Raw genomic sequence first — 16,647 nt, 5'->3', positions numbered from 1 at the left:
TAGGTTTGAATATTGATGGATGGAATGATGAAAGACTAGATGGATGGATGGATGGATGAAATGAATGAATGGATGGATGTCAGAATTTAAAGGTGAAATGTTGGATATCAGCAGGTGAATGAATGGACAGATAATTGAATTGAAGACCCAAGAGAGCTCTTTTGTGAAGGGTCCTGATGATTTGCTTCAATTGCTTGGTGTCATAAAAACTTTGGTTCGAAGTGCGAGGTATTTTAATCAAGTGTAAGCACTACAAAAGGACACCACACCAGTTTAGAAAAATATTCAATATTTTTATATACTTAAGACAAGACCAAAAACGATAAGATTGCACAATACAGTACTTAGAAATCTTCAGTTATCAAAATAACCTTGTAAAACAGCTCCTTGAAGTCGAAAGCTCCCTCTGGGGCTATAACGGCGTCATGAACAAACAAATCCAAACAGTTCCGGCTGACCATGGTGTCACGGGCCAGCCAAGGTGTTGGGAAGACCCGTAAAACAGTACTTTTAGAAATACAGGGCGACGGCGACCTCTCATTGAGGTTCCAAAAGCACGGCGTCCGCAGGCGTCTGTTTCGGAGGTCCGTGCAGGAGTCGTTGGGCCCTTGAAATCACACGCTTTGCAGATCTAACTCCTCGTGGTTGAAGTCAGGAGCGCTGGCAGGCGTCGGGTGCTGCGGTGTGAAGTGCAGCGGTGCGGCGTGCGATGCGCTCAGGTCACGGTGCGAGCAGCGGCTCGGTGACGGCGTCAGATGGCATAGTCAGTGAGACCAGGGTCGCTGTAGAAAGTGATGCGGTGCTCGTCGCGGTGCTGGCAGGTCACGGTGCAAGCAGCGTCGTTGTCGTTGCTGAAGCGCTGTGGTCAGCTGACGGACTGGAGTCGACGGCGCCGGCGTCGGTAGGGCAAGGCTGCGGTGTAGGAGGTGCATTGTGTAACTTTACGAGAGGTGCCCTTAAACCACTGTGCAAGCAGCAGCTTCTATTTCGTTGTGGAGCGGCATCCTCGGGGATACCTAGGCAGCGTCGTGAAGTGAGGCGATGCAGAGTGCGGTGCCCACAGGTCACGGTGTGAGCAGCGGCTCTTTGGCAGCATCAGCAGGCGTCGTCGGTGAGACCAGGGTCGCGTTGCGGCGGTGCCCTCAGTGGTGCCTTCAGGACACGGAGTCGGCAGCGGCATCATAGACTGCGTCGGGTTGCTTTTTCTTCTGTCGCAGCACAAAACACAGTCTCCAGTGATGAGGGCAAAAGAACTTGAAGTTTTTGCTGTTCCTGAGACTTCTTGAACAGGGGGGCAAGCTCTACCTCAAGCCCTTGGAGAAACTCACAAAAGTAGATTGCAAAAAGTTCAGTCCAGTCCTTTCACTGCCCAAGACAAAAGCAGCCACTTCAGTCCAACACAGCAAAGCACACAGCAAACTGGTAGTTCCTCCTCCCAGCTTCTCCAGCTCTTCTTCTTGGCAGTTTTCTTGGTCCAAAAGAGTTCTAAAGTTCAGGGATTTGGGCTCCACTTTTTATAGTCCAAAAGCCTTTGTCCTCTCAAGCAGAGAATGTCTGTGCCCAGCCAGAACCAGTTCTGCCTTCTCTGGTGTGGCTTCCTGGCAGGAGGTGGAGACGGCATTGTCAGAGGCAGACCAGGTCCATTCAGGTGCAAGGAAATATCCTCCACCTACTCTAAAAGCAGCCCAGGTCTACTCAGCCCTTTTCCGACCCACCTAGACTATCCGGGGCTGCTGCTGCTGCTGCCCAGCCCCTGTCATCCAAAACCCAGACAGTCAATCCACAAACCACACAGAGGCCTGCTGGATGGCTGAGCAAGAAAATACCTACTTTCTAAAAGTGGTGTTTTCAAACCCAAAATGTAAAAATCACCTTCACTAAAAGATGCATCTTTAGATTTTGAGTTCAGGCATACTAAACTTGATTTTCCGACTTAGTTCCCAGGGCCAGTTATGTTTATAAGATGTTATAAACAAACTCCCCATTCTGTCCTATGGGGAACTGGTAGCCTTGCAATAGCGAAAAACAAAATTGGCAGTAATTCACTATCGGGGCATGCCACACACACCAGGGCATGTCCTACCTTTCACATACACTGGACCCTGCCCACAGGGGTACCTTGGGCCTACCTTAGGGTGACTGAAATGTAAGAAAAGGGAAGGTTAGGGCCTGGCAAGTGGGTTCACTTGCCAAGTCTACATGGCAGTACCAGACTGCACACAGGCTCTGCAATGGCAGGCCCGAGTTACATTTACAGGCTGTTTGTGTGGGAGGCACAATCCAGTGCTGCAGCCCACCAACAGCATTTGATTTTCAGGCCCTGGCACACTCCGTGCACTTTACTAGGGACTGACACACAAATCAAATAGGCCAATCATGGAAACGCCAATCCATAACACATTTTACCACAGGAGCACTTGCACTTTACCACTGATCAGCAGTGAGAAAAGTGCGCAGAAACACTAAGCCAGCACAAACCGAGTCAAAACTGGGAGGCCAGAAAGCAAATATTCAGGGGAAACACACCAAAAGATGCCAAATCTAACAGGTTTTTTAAGTGTTTTACAGAATTTTCAAACCTTGTATAAATCGGTGTTTATAGGCATGTAATTTTTTTGTCTCCATTGAAAAAAAAGATGTGGCAGCATTTTTCCAGTGCAGTCATGAAATCTTTCTCATAATACACTTTGCATTTTGCGCTGTGATTTAATAACATTAAATGTATGAGATGAGGTACATATTTACATAGTCACAGCCTACCTTTTTCCAAGAAAGGTTTGAATTGGCAGCCACGGTTTTTATGTATATGTGTGTTGGGCCCTGAGCAGATGTCGTACTTGTATCGCTACCAGTACCACTGTCCTCTGCACCCACAAACTTCTTCAAGGTCTGAGGGTTTTCCAAACCATGACCTACAGGTATTTCAGAACTAATGGGGACACCTGCTACAGTTTAATTATACAACGTTCATGTGTCCCCTGTAGAAGCTGCTTTGCTGAAGCAGTTTGAGGGTAACAGGAACGAAAATTGTCCGTTTGTGATTCTGCATTCCAAGATTATTAAGCAATATTGACATAAAGAGTGGAGGTTCTAGTTCTGGCATATCTTTCCATTCCAAGCGCCGGCAATTAGCAAAAGGAGCCTTGGCTAACACGCACCTACGGGAGGAACGAGAGATGCAAGCAGCAGGGCTGTGAATGCACAGAGTAAAAGAAAGACGGGAGAATGGCAACACAGAGGGAAAAAGCTGCAAACTTCAAACGAGCAGATCACTGGCAGGCAGAAGGGGAGTGGCAAGCTGAAAAGGAGACCGGTAGGAGAAGAAAGAGAAGAGAGAAAAACGCATTAAGGGGGACAAAGCAACAGAGGGAGACACTAGCCGCAGTGCCATGAGTGGGGAAATAAAGAGGAATGGATAGAAGGACATAGCAACAAGAGGGGAAACGGTTTCAAAGAATGAAGTTAATAGAGCACATTCCTAGAGGAAGCAGAGGTGGCAAGGTAAATGTGGGGACAGATTGTGCGGTGCAAGGGAGGCCTGTCCAAAACTGTAATTAGGCCTGCGAACTTTGCACATTTCACTTTAGGGAAATTTAGTTAAATGTGACCCAGTTTCTTTATTTCAGACACTGGTTGGACCAGAAAATGTCTCATGAGTTCTCTTGCCGGTGTTTTGCTTGATTTTTAAACATGTGCTCCGTGTTCACGAGTGATGCTGCAAAGCGATTGTGTGGAATTTTGCGTAATTCATGTAACTTTCGAGATTTTTCGCAACAAAAAATTTTTTTGCGACTTCTTAGCCTCTCAAATGGGTGAGCAGTGCCGGTCCGCGTGCACCGTAGATCATGGGAGGTGCACTGGCATTGATTGTGGGACTCACTTGTGACCTGGCGCTGACTGGACAGTGCGATGCTTTTGTAAAATTACTGGCAAGGACTGTGGCCCTATAAGTGACTTAAGAGGTTCGCTTAGCAGAACTGACTCTAATATGGACCAATTACAAGCATTTAAAGACTTAACACTATCCTTCTCTCCCAGAAAACATCCTCAAATGCATTCTCTGTATAATGTTGCTCGGTAGAGAACATTTATAGCCCATGCGAAGTAAGATTTAATTTGTATTCATTTTTCTAAGGGTATTGCTTAAGAATGCATAGCGTTGCAGTCCTTTTTAACTCGCGTCCTTAGGCGGTGGGGTCACTTTTTTTTTTTCTTGCAGATTTATATAGCGCGAGCTCGACCCGAAGGTATTGGAGCGCTTTATATGACCACCGGTTACGTTACACAAGGACACATTTATTTTTTGGGTAGGCACAGGGAGATTAAGTGATTTGCCCAGAATCACAGAATGTGGACATGACCCCGAGGCTCGAACCTTGGTTTCCCAGCTCCAAAGTCGGCAATCTAGCCGTCAGACCACATCCTCTCCCCACCAGGCTTACCTAAAGCATTATGTGAGGTCACACTCTTCATCTCTAAACCCCAAGCCGAGCCTCACCGAAAAATAACGGAGCAGGGCTAGTGTTGGACTTGTCTGACACTTCTTTCTGCTCTTAGAAAGTATTTTGAAGTTCAAATATCTTTATTGTTTATTTATAAGAGAAAATACATTTGTAATACATTGCAATGCAACATATCAAAATCAAATGTATATTAAATTAATATCGAAGAATTTAAGCATAAAGATTTCATACCAAGAGTTAATGAACTGTGATAAAGAGTTGTGAACATATCGTTATTCAGACAAGTAAGAACATACATAAATGACACGTAGTATATGTTATAAAACTGATCAAGTAATATTACAATTCCCAGATAGATTGATCAGACAAAGCAACACCCTATATCATGATAACGTCATGTACTAGTTGTATTTCTTGATAAATAAGATTGCACAGAAAAAGAAAACAGGGTGGAAGAAAAAGAAATGAGGATACTAGGAAAAAGACAGAAAGAAGTAAAAATAGGAATCAAGAAAAAAGGGAGGGGGGACATCTGCTTCAATGAAGGAAATAATGTAAGAATTGGAATCAAAAGGATACTGAGCTACCAACCCCTGAGAGGACAAATTCACATAGTTGTCCAGAGACCGTCAAACATTACTAGGAATGGAAGGCGAGTAATGTTTCTCCTCAACAAAAATATGAGCTCCACGAAGGTATGAGACCCATGCCCACCAAGTATGATAAGATAAAAGATGAAAAGATTTCCATTCTGTTAGTATAATTCGAACAGCAATGGATAAAAGTAAATCCAATAACTCCAGATCCGTATTGTCAAGGGTAAAGGAATAGCTGTAGCCCATGTGCCCAATAGAATCATAGGTAAAGAAAGCTCTAAAGATATATTAGAGATTGATGATAAATGTTTCCGTATCAAACCCCAGGAGGATTGCAATAACGTACATTCAAAAATCATATGTTGATGAGTGCCTGGTTCTAGATTACAATTCCAACAAAGATCGCTATTCCGTAGTTTCAACTTGTGTAAGCGAACGTGGGTCCAATGAAGGAGATTTAATGTAAAGAATTTAGATTGAATAAGAGAAGGAGCAATCTTATTACGTAGGGAGAACTTCCCAATCAGTTGCCAGGTCTCTTTTCAAAATGATGAGGCCATTTATCATATGTAATTGTAGACTGTGAAGGGAGTGGAGCAGACACAAATTTATAGATTTTCGATGCTGTATGGCCTGAGCGTGACCACATAGACAGAAGTGAAACAGTGAATATTATATTCCCTAGCTAAAAAAGAGATGGGAAGAGGGTCATGATTAGAGTCATAAAGATCTTTCACCAATCTAATACCACTAGCAACCCACGAATAGACCGTACCAGGATTGATATAACAATTTTAGGATTGTACCATAGTGAGGACCATCTTGATTTAAGAATAGGTTTGGATACTTTTTTATCAATATATTTTAGTGCATTAATCGTGTCTAATATAATACGATAAGAATGAGCTTAGAAGCGGTGAGAAAGGAAGGAGTGGAAAGAGGAGTACACATCTCACGTTCAGTATAAATCCAAGGGGGTATATGTTGGGAATCTGGTAAGAACCAAAGAGCACCTTGAGACACTAGGAAGGCGATTTGATACAAGTTTCAATCTGAAAGATTACAGCCACCCAGGATAGAGGGATTTCTAAGGTATTGATGAGCAATTCTAGCTCTCTTATCATTCCATAGAAATGTTGAAGTGAGTGAATCAATCTCATGGAAGAAGGAGAAGAAAGCTTTATGGGTGACAATAGAGGATAAAAAATTAATAATCGGGGATATCATAATTTTAAGAGTTTGTAATCTTCCCCACCAGGAAATATATTTAGGAGACCAGGAGGATAAAAGATCTTTAACTTTAGCTATGATATGGGATTCATTATAACTAATAGTATCTGAGAGGTCCTTACAAAATCAAATCCCTAAGTATTTAATATGAGTGGATTGCCATTTAAAACCTGAGTCGCCCATGTGAGAAGGAAAACACAACGAATTGCCGGGGAACATTTCCATTTTTTCTTTGAGTGTACCCGGAAACAAGCGAAAATTCTCTAATGATATTAGAAATAACAGGAATCGCAGTTAAAATATCCTCTGAAAAAATAAGGATGTCATCAGCGTATGCGGCTGTTTTAAGCATTTACAAACAAATTGAAAACCTTTAATACTCTGGTTCAAATTGAGTAGACGAAGGAGTGGGTCTAGAGACTAGAGAAAAAGAAGGGATGAGAAAGGGCACCCCTGTCTAGTGCCCTGAGGAAGATTAAAAAAGGAAGACGTAGTGCCATTAATTCTGATATTAGCTTTAGGTTGCACATAGAGGGACATTACCATATTAATAAGAGTCGCCAAGGTTATGGGATTCTAATACTGCTTGTAAGAAAGGCCAAGAGACTTTGTCAAAGGGCTTTTCAGCGTCCAGAGCGATCGCCACCGATGGTAAAACAGAAAGTTTTGCTTTTTCTAAAATATGGCAAAAGGTCTGAATATTATCTCTAGCAAGTCTCCCTTTAACGAAACCTGTTTGGGAATCGTGGATGATATTGGGAATCTGACTCTCTAAGCACCTAGCCAAGATCTTGGCAAAGATTTTCGTCTCCATATTTAATAATGAAATTGGGCGAAGGTTTTTGGGATCAGAATAATCTTTACCATCCTTCAGAATCACTACTATAGTAGCCTCAGCAGCTGAGCCACAAACCCTGCCAGAAAGAACAAAATTATCCAAAATACTCCTAAGATGTTTGACTATTGAGGGAGTAAATGTTTTATAAAAGATAATAGGAAACCTATCTGGTCCTAGAGCCTTTCCTGAATGAGTATTCTTAATAGCCTAAATGATCTCGTCATTATCAATCGGTTTCCCCAATTCAATTATATCGGAATAAGAAATAGTATTAGTAGGGATCGAGTTCAGAAACTGTTGACAAGTAAATTTGTAGCATAGATCTTTAGGTGTGTATAGCATTTCATAAAAGTCTCGGAAGACTCCCAAGTATTTCTTGATTATGGAATTTCCTTGAACCATTTTTATCATATATAAGAAATCGGAGTAGCTTTAATATTCTTATTTTTATATTTTAGGGTGGCAGCCAACAACTTACCAGCTCTATTTCCTAATTGCAAATGCTGATATTTTTGAGTGTGTACACCATTATAAGCTCTTTTTGTAACTATAGAGTTAAGAGTATTTCAAATGCTTGATATCCTGTTGGAGCGACTTGTCATTAGAGTGTCTATATAGCTCCTCTTTGCATTTGATATCCTCCTCCAAAGACTGAAGAGACTTTCCAATGTCTCTGTTTCTTTTTGACATTTTTTTGATACATCCCCGTATAGTGCATTTAAATGCATCCCCAAAAACTTTTGGGGAATTCACCAAAGACTCATTATCTTTGCAGAAATTATCAATCTCCTCATTAAGTTTTTTACCTTTATCCTTATCGTCCACAATTTCTGTATTAAGACGCCAATTACGAGGGCCTCTCGTATCTGTAAGATTAAGGATAGTCAAAGAAACCGCTGCGTGGTCAGAAACGACTATTGAATGAATCATAACATTTATAGTATGCTTTAAAAGAGAGGCATCTACTAAAAAATAATCACTACGAGAAAAGCTAGATTGTGGAGAGGAGAAAAACTTCAAATTACCCTAGGGCGTCGAAATTTAAAAGCAGAATGTCTATCTAAAATAGGATCAAAGGGAAGATTAAAATCACCGCCAACAATTGTTCTTGAATTCTGAGGGATATCAGAAAGTTTTTTATTTATGGTACGCCAAAGAAGAGGGTCATCAATGTTTGGGGCATATAAATTCATAATATATAGATCATCTGAACCATTGGACAAACAAGTAAGTAACCATCTCCCATTGGTATCATGCTCAGCTGTAACAATGGACAAACCAGAGTATTTGGAAATAAGAGTAACAACCCCATTCTTCTTACCAGAGGCTTCAGAACAAGTAACATCAAGAACCCTGTCCTTCTGCATAAGAAGAGCTTCTTTAAAGGCAATCTTAGTCTCTTGAAGTAGAACATCACCAGATAAACTTTTGCAATAATCTAAGATTTTGGCCCTCTTAACAGGGTGATTCAACCCCCGGACAGTAAGTGAAACTACATTTAAACCAGATATAGATCAACATGAAACATAAGTAAATGCATCTGATAGAAAGAAAAAGGGGTAACCAAGATAAATTAAAAAAACTAAAGAAAATAAATCATGTATCCTAAAATAAAATGAAGCAGATGTCCCAAAACTAGGATAGAGAGCAAGGAGGGGAGTGAAGAATAGAAGGAAGAAAAAGAACAAAAGTACTCCAAAGAAAAGCTGAGTATCAATCAAATGCAACCCCACCAAGGGAAGTCTGTAGGAGACAAAATGCATGGTGGGGAACATCGTTAAAGAGCAACAGCAGAGGCAAACAACCTCGGTATGGACAGCTCAAGGATAAACAAGCCACAGAGCGGCGAAACAGGCATAACCTTCTCGGGTGGATTATTTATATTGCCACATTGTTCCACCAAGTATAAATAATATAAATACAATAAATATATCAAAGTTGAACATTTGAGAAAAAAGGAGAAAATACATAACATTTAATAAATAAATAAGGCAGCTTATATTAATAGATAAATATCAATATAAGAGCCATAAACCAGCCCAAAAAGGTATCTGAATAAAATGTAAAGAGAATAAATACAATGCATGGAATAAATAACTAACTTTAAAATGATGCAATAAGAAGAATCAAACAATCTCATATAATTAAAGCAAATAATAAATAAAAATTAAATATAAGTAGGGAATCTAACATAAAATGTAATTCATAAGAAAATCATCCTGACTATAAAAGTATGGAACTTTCGATTAGATATACATTAAAATGAAGTAAAGCAAAAAATGAGTAAATAGATACTAAGGGGCCCATTAGGATGGCGGGTGGATTGCCCCCGCTGGCCTGGCGGGGGCGATCCGCCCGCCTTCCACACCTCAAAGACCCCCCGCCATATTAGGATGGCTGGGGGGTCTGTGGCAGACGGAAAAACCGTCCGCCGCTTTTCTGCCGGTCGACTCGTCGACCGGTCTGAAAACATGGTTAACATGGTGGTGGTGTCTGCAAGACCCCGCCAGCCATATTATGATTACGGCGGAGATCAGCCTGTCCATGGCGGTGTTGCTGCCATGGACAGGCATGCGGTCTTTGCTATTGGGGGATCGTAGCAGGCCTCCAGGAGGTTGGGGGGTGCACATGGGGGGGTACCTATGGTACCCCCCTGCATTGGCATGGACAAGGTGGCAGGCACCGCGCAGTGCCGGTCCCCTTGCGCATGCCAATGCACAACATGCATTCCCAGCATTGTGGGAGGGCGGTGCTTTGAGCACCGCCCGCCACAATGCTGGGAATAGAGGATGCCACCGCCACGGTGGCATCCTAATTTCAGGTGCGGGACCACAGCACCCCTGGCGGACGGTCCCGCATTCCGTTACGGTGGCAGGCAGACTTTGTCCGCCCACCATCGTAATAGACCCCTAAGTTGGAACCTATAATGACACAGATCAGCAAATATAATTTGATAATTCAATGAAGATCAACCTTATCAATAAATGGTATATTCATATAAGTGAATGACCATCAACACAGAGACAGAATAAAGATAAAAGAAAAAGAGGTAAGGTCAAAATAAGCGAGCCAAACAGAAAGATCAAATAAAAGGAAGGATATAAATGAAGGAAAGAGAAAAGAATATAGAAAATAGAACACCAAGCTTATTAAAAGAATAATATGAGAAAAAGTTAATGATAGTTCGAAAAATTGAGGGAAACAGTCGTACAACTTTTAAAGAAGTAGTCCCCGAAAAGAAGAGTACAGAACACAGAACTGCATCATATTATTATTAACAGCTGTACGTATTATATACAGCGTAAATAACCACTAAAAGGCTGTGGGAGAAAAGTATCATGAATTATACCATTTCAGTTATAACAATTATTAAAGAGAAATAAATAAAATCATTGTCTTAAACTGATCTTACAAGTAAGACTTCATAACTATAGCATAAGGCAACTGTATAACTATCAGGTCTTTGGTATTCAATGATGTCAGGAATTAATATAACCATATAAATAGATTACCACTTAAATAGACCACTGAACAAGGAAAAGACCGAGCAATAAATTAAGATGGAAGTAGAAAAAGCAAGTGAATAAAGGATCAAATATTTACTGATAGAAAAAGATTTTAGAAAAGAGGAAAAAATAGAATTGGAGGACAATGTCGTCAGAAACTAATATATCCATAGAAAGAAGTTGCCAATTAGGAAGAACATTGGAGAAAGGGAAGACAAAGTAAAATAAAATCGAAAGTAAAAGAAGCAAATGAATAAAGGATCAAATACTTACCAATAATGAAAGTTTACAAAAGAGGGGAAAATAAGAAGTTAAAGGTATGTTCACAATAATAAATTTTAACAACATTACTGCAGGGATTCATATAAACTAGGCCAGCCAGCAAAGTACAGAACAATTCTAGAAATTGAAACCCAAATAATACCAAATCTAAGTTAGACAACCGGTATTATAACAAGCAAACCAGAGAAGTAATCCCAAGTAGACCTGAATAAAATACAATGAACTGCATTGCCTTATAGGAGAGAATAATAATTGAAGAAGTAGTAAAAAGGCACCAAACTATATAAATGAAAAAATATTTGGCACAGACCGTGTCAATTAATATAGAAAACATTAGGGACGAGAAGTACCAGGAAGCAAGTCTGAGTCCATTTGCGATTCAGATTGATTATCCAAGAATGTCGAAAGATCTGAAGGCTCATAAAAAATCTGATTACGACTTTTGAAAGTGATTTGAAAGCTTGAGGGACCAGCAAAAGAGAATGGAATGTTTAACTTGCGTAGATTCAGGAAGCCTTTGCGACGAATCACTGTGTCTCTGGCAAAATATTGTGAGATAGATATTCTGTACCCCTCCCATTGTATTGATTTAATTTTTCTCATCTGTGCCAGAATTAGTTCTGTATGTTGATGACGCAAAGGTTTACAAATCGGGGGCCTTGGAGAGGACATCAATCTTAGTTTGAAGGTTGGAACCCTGTTGGCGCACTTTATCTCAAAGTCCTTGATGAAGGAAATTTTCAGGGTATTTGGGATCCATGTAAGCAAAAAATCAATTGCTGAAGGAGCAGATTTTTCACAGTCCTCCGGTAATCTAAAAATACGAAGATTCCTTTGTCTATTTCGATCATCCTCCTGCTCTGTGAGATCTTTCCTCAATGAAGTAACGGAACATTCCAGATTTTGAATGTGCTTCGTCTGTTTATTTGTAAGGTCTTCCACATACTCATTTCCGCGTTAGAAACACGCAGTGAAAGGGATTCAGGGGTGTGGAATTTATTAAAATATCTACTTGTCCATGGGGCAGGTTGCTTCATAAATCTACTTGTCCTGTAACAAAATCCACTTGTCCCTCTGGTGCCATGTTGTGCGGCGACAAATTATGGCAGCAATCTCATTATATAAGAGCTCTTATATAGCCTCTCTGATTATGCCAGGGTTCATACCATAGTAGTGTTTGAATACTAGCAATCCCTTTATGTTGCTGCGTTTCCGCAGATCTACATACTGGGACTGAAGGTAGTGGTAAACAATAGTTCCAGGATTGGAATGTCCCGAGTCTGTGCAAACCTACTAACTTGCATGTTTTAAGGGTTTTCAACAACTCTTCTCTAATCTTTTCCAATACAGAGAAATGCAAACACTCAGGTTTTCGCATGAGCAAATCTACACATGCATATTTGCTCATGCTAAATCACAGTTCACAAATATTTTCTAGGAGTACTATCTCTTGCCCTACTGCTGTAAATTTGTGTGAATTTACGAAAGCCATATTGCTGCCTTTAGTGCAAGGACATCCGTGGCAGCTGGTGTTAAGGGGCTAAAGGGGCTTTGCCCCACTAGCTTCGGGACTAGGATCCGACGGGGAGGAGATAAGAGAATGTGTACACAATGTAGCAGCTCCCTTCCAAGAAAAAAAATGGAATTTGTATTCAACACGATGCAGTGAGCACTTCATTTGATTCAAATGAAGTGCTCACTGCTTCATGTGAATACAAATTCAGTTTTCTTTTTTTTTAAGGAATGGATGAGGTCACGTCAGAGACCTCCTGCGCATGTGCTGGCCGGGGCGAGGACTATTGCTCGCCCCCGATGCACAATCTAGAAGAATGATGTCCGCATGAAGGGAGTGTCCAGAAAAAGGAGAAAATGGTTAGTTTTCAATAGGGCGCGTATACTGTCGCCCAGGCGATATTAGCGCGCTAGTTAAATGAATGGTAAGGGGCAGAGCTAGTGGGTGAGTGAGAGAGTAGTGGGTGGCAACAATTGGAGCACCCATTGCCTTTGCGATACTTTTAGGCCTCCTGGTTGGATACTGTAAGCTGGGGGCGTGGGCTGTGGAAGAGTTGGCTGCGCAGCCCTGATTATCAAGTGTGCTGTAGTCCTGTTGGCTGTGTTTGATCAGGACGGACTTGCTGTGAACCCGACTGGTGATCCGGTAAGTACAACATTTGAGATAAAATCATGTTATGAAGATCGTGATATATATGACGGATGGGACCTTATTTGCATGCATACAAATATAGAGGCAAAACTCTGTAAATGTGGTGTGGTGTACAGTTTGTGTCTCCTAAACATAAACTGCGCGATGGCTGTAACGTGAGGTAAGATTTTATGCTCCAAGCCACCCCCTTTAAAAAAATCACATTGCTACCTCTGTTGAGTTAGACATGGTCTGAAAGAATTCTGAACTTGCTTTTAACTAGGGCTTCCTATTACATATTATAAAGTTCTCGAGGGCACAGCAGCTGCAAGATTTCTGCGGATAAGTCACACAATTCTGATAGCGGTAAAAGTCTGGCAGTATGTGTGAAGGGCATTGGTGCACATGCGCGGCCTCTTGGCGCTGTGTAATATATCTCTGGCTACTTCATTTTCAGTTCTGAATTCAAATTCGGGAAGAGAATAATCAGTGCATAGTGTGTATATTGCTCAAATAAATGGCCACAGGTACGGGGTAATGAGAGGTCGGGACCGGTGCAAGGTACAGCCGAGAGGTACTGAGCAGCGACAGGTACAAAGAGAAAGTGGCAGGGACAGTGAGACATACGGAAAAAGAGAGACGCAAGGCTGGATGAGACAGGCGTACAAGCAAAGGCACTAGCTCTGTTCTTGCTACTTTGCATCCCTTCACTTCCCTGCATGAGATCCATGTCTCCTATTTTCTTGCATGCCCGCCCCTCCCACTCACAAACTTCACCAGCCGCCCCTGAAGGACATATACCAAGGGTGCACTTTTGAGACTTTCTTTAATAATTGGGCCCCTAATTTGGTCTGGCATTAGCCATGACCTTTTGTGTTTATTAAAATTATCTCTCTCTCTCTGTATCGGCTGGCTTCACGGTGAGTGACAGCATTCTTCTCTTTCACAAGGAGCATATCGGCACACAAATTAGTTTTGTTCAGTGCCAGTAACTAATGTGGCAGTGTGTGCTTCTTTGAGACCCAAATATTTTTGTTATAATGGTGAGGGTCCGCCAGCTCTCACATCAATAACGTTTTACAAAAACCATGCCAAAACAAGTCACGCATTGCCAAAAACTAAAAAGCTGACCACCATTTCAGACCTATTGGCTTTGCCGATGCTTGTTTATTTTTATGTTTCCCAAAATCTTATTGAAACTGGTTACACTGATTTTCTAATATGAATATTTTGGGGAAATACTAGCATGCATCACCACATTTTAATAAATGATGCTGCAAAGAAATGGTACCTGAAATGTTACAGTAGTTTAGCAAAACAAAATGTTTCCTACTTTCATTTTTTATTAACATTTTATATTGAAAGCAAAGAATCATTAATCTTGCTTTCAAGCTTCTGCAAATATTTGCATCTAATCAGAGAGCATTCTGGGAGCATAATGCATAGCCTCATATTGCTAAACTTTGAAACCATTTGTACACATTTTTATACTGGAGCCACTCTCAGTAGTGCAGTCAGAACTTACATTTGCTGAGAGCGCTCACCCTAATAATAAAGGCTTTCAATTAATGAACCATAACTACAAGTTTGAACAGCATTAACATATGCACACAAATATTAACTTAACTGCAGGCAGTGCCCTACCCTGATCCTTAATGGGGTACTGCAAACTGGCAGCCAAAGGGTTTGTGCTGCTGGGGGTTGGGCCTGCTTGTCCCATGGACAAAATACACATTAAAACTTGTTGCCCTTGACCCCAAACAATATGTCCTGGGCGTCGGGGCTATAGGAATTCCACATCCCTGCGGGATTTGAGATTATTACGAATTGCAGCAACCTCTACTTGAAGCAAGTTAGTATTCGTTTTGGTACTTTGTGCAATATCGTGGACCGTATTGGGCTTGAGTAATATTGCATCCAAAGTTGAAGCAGACTCTAGATTACCCTTAGTTGGTGATTACAGAGTAGGTGAGGTCTGTTTGGAGCATTTCAGATTCCCCTTGGAGTCTGTCTTTGGTGCTTGCACCCATACCTTCCGCCATTGAATACAATCGTAGCAACCGCAACCAGATAGTCTCAATCTGGGTGATTTAAAACCAATGAAGGCAGGGTTAAGAAAAACCTTGCTGTGTGTAGGTAGCTTATACTGTAACACACGTGAAAAAATAAATTGTACCAGACTTAAATAAGAAAAGATGTATACTAGTATTTAGCTTCAGTGAGGCGAACTTGCATTGAGCTTCAGTGAGGCGAACTTGCTGAAGAAAGTGTGGCACAGATCAAGCGTTGACGTATAGCTCGCTACTGAATTCAGAACCAATCAGCAAGCGATGTGCAAAAAATGAGGGTCATGCCAACAGCAAACAGTTCGTAGCAATAAAACTGTTATAATAATAGACAGCCTTAGAGAATAACGCCACAGAAGAAATATTCTTCAATGGTAGGGAGTGGTGAAGAATATGCCAACAAAATTACGGGGCTTTGTCACTAGGAATGAAATCACACGAAGAAAATCCTGTCGGCGGCTGCCATCTTGTTTATTCTAATGGTGTAAATAGAACAGTGGAAATTTCAAAACCAGCGGAACAGTATTGGTAAAAATGTGCACACAGTACCTCATGTTCAGCATTAGAATTAGTGACTGGTACACGTGAATAGGCAGGATCCAATCTCAGCAAGTCAGAACAGGACTGCTGTGTCTGTCGCCATTTTGAGGTCGTTGCAGTCAAAAAATGCCTCACCAGAAACTGCTTTGAAAGAGGCAGTGCAGACACTTTTAAGCTGCCTCTCGGACTCACTGGTTGTTCCGCCGCTGTCCGGTGTCCAAGGGAGTTCCAAAATCACGCCAAGGACATGGCAAAACGAGCTTCCGCGCCAATAATATCGTGGAGCTCAGGTAGGTGCCACCATCTTTGTTGCCTGCTTAGACACAGCCCTCCTGCCCTTGGAAAGTATTTAAATGTTTACTTCTGATGTTGCTTTCCAGCATCATGTTGATCTGTTTCCTCGCTCTGCACGGGCTGATTGAACAATGATCACTGCTGTTTTATCCAGGAATCCTTGCTTTCTCTGTAGCAGTGTTCAGTTGGAAAGTACGTGTTCTAAAGTGGCTGTAAGATGAGTGCTTAGTCTTGGATTGTGGTTGTCGGTCAGCATCACGAGGACGCATGTTGGGGTACCTCTACTAGTTACCCCATGAATCTGAGATTCTGGTGTATTCTGCTTTCGACTGTGCACAATGGGGGCTGATGAGGCGAGTTGGAGTCTCCTGCACATGCATAATCAGTGGTTAGAAATATTGCAACTGGTTTAATTGTATTGATGCATTGCTGATTGTACAGTCTCGCTCGTGTATGTGGAGTGCGGCAAGCCTTTGTCACTGATGGGGCCTGAGGCCACCTTTGCTTTGGTGCCCAGGTCAAGAGTGCCAAGGTGGCTGCATATTCCAACTGAGACACACGGGCAGGCACTTCAGCAGAACAGGCTCCTTCCAGTCTATGGTGAGGATTCATGCAGGCTGTCCTACCTCCAGGGAAGAGTCCACCCTGGAGGCATCGTTCTCCCAAGGCATCTGATGTCACACTCCTGG

At 41.7% G+C, this 16,647-nt stretch overlaps 1 protein-coding gene across 2 annotated transcripts in view; it reads left to right on the top strand.

Annotated features, from left to right (window-relative positions):
- The window catches only part of TMEM63C (transmembrane protein 63C), a 537,448-nt gene that overhangs the window by 100,859 nt on the left and 419,942 nt on the right, over positions 1-16,647 (top strand). The window lies entirely within an intron of this gene.

Source organism: Triturus cristatus, chromosome 9, assembly GCF_964204655.1.
Source record: "Triturus cristatus chromosome 9, aTriCri1.1, whole genome shotgun sequence".
Lineage (NCBI taxonomy): Eukaryota > Metazoa > Chordata > Amphibia > Caudata > Salamandridae > Triturus > Triturus cristatus.
This window is presented reverse-complemented; position numbering and strand designations above follow the sequence as displayed.